A 1,164-nucleotide genomic window follows, 5' to 3' on the forward strand; every position below is an offset into this window, starting at 1 on the left:
TGGCTCCAGGTCTCACTGTGTCTCACCTGACGGCTCCAGGTCTCACTATGTCTCACCTGATGGCTCCAGGTCTCACTATGTCTCACCTGATGGCTGCTGCAGCTTCCCGGGGGATTCCCCAGAATTGCAGAACCTCCCAGGGGATTCTCAACCCTGTGTGAGGAGTCAGAAGCCTGTGCCTCAGTTTCCTCATCTGTGCAATCAAGGGATAATAATGACACTTTCCCCACAGAGTTACTGGAGGATTGACTGAGTTGATACATGTTCATGGTTATAACAGTGCCTGGCACATAATAAGGGCTTTGTCTGCTGACGTTGCTGTTACAGATGTTGTGATCGGAACCCCTGGTCTTGCCACCAGACTCCAAGCATCCCCTGCCCTCCCCTGTTCTACTGTCTACAGCAGCCTCCGGGGCCTTCCTGGGGCAGAGATGGGGCCACGGGGAGTGGGATGCCCAGAGAACAAAATCCCTGACCACCAACCTGCCCAGGTGCGGGGCCAGCTGCCAGGGGACAGTGTGTGGGCAGGCCAAGGATGGATAGCAGCTTCAGCCCCGCCAGCCCAGCTCAGCAGAAACCAGGGCCGACACTAATGGGCTGGCAGCCCCCAGCTGCAACCAACTTCATTTTCTGCCACAATTAAATGATCGCCTGCATTTGCTCACCCTCACTTATTCAATTACTTTAGCGGCCCTGAAGGACTCTCAAATAAACAGCCATAAATAACACGCGTGGCCGCCCCCCAGGCTATCATCCATGCCCAGCAATCACAGCCCCAGCCCCGCACCTTCCTTCCAGCAGAGAGATGCTGCCTTGAGCCTCCCCATTCCCCAAGATAATCCTCCGCAACTCCCACCACCCACGTCTGAAAGTCCAACCCCCAGCAGGACAGTCTGCACATCTGGGTCCCCACCTGGCTCTCCCCCTGCCCAACTGGGTGTATCTGGGGGCCACTCCCTCTGGGAGCTTCCATGTCCTCATCTGTGGAATCCCTGTTATTAAAAATAATAGGCTGCCAGGCACAGTGGCTCACGCCTGTAATCCCAGCACTTTGGGAGGCCGAGGTGGGCGGATCACGAGGTCAGGAGATCGAGACCATCCTGGCCAACACGGTGAAACCCTGTCTCTACTAAAAAATACAAAAAATTAGCCGGGCGTGGTGGC

The sequence above is a fragment of the Colobus angolensis genome, unplaced genomic scaffold, assembly GCF_000951035.1.
Source record: "Colobus angolensis palliatus isolate OR3802 unplaced genomic scaffold, Cang.pa_1.0 Scaffold24, whole genome shotgun sequence".
NCBI lineage: Eukaryota > Metazoa > Chordata > Mammalia > Primates > Cercopithecidae > Colobus > Colobus angolensis.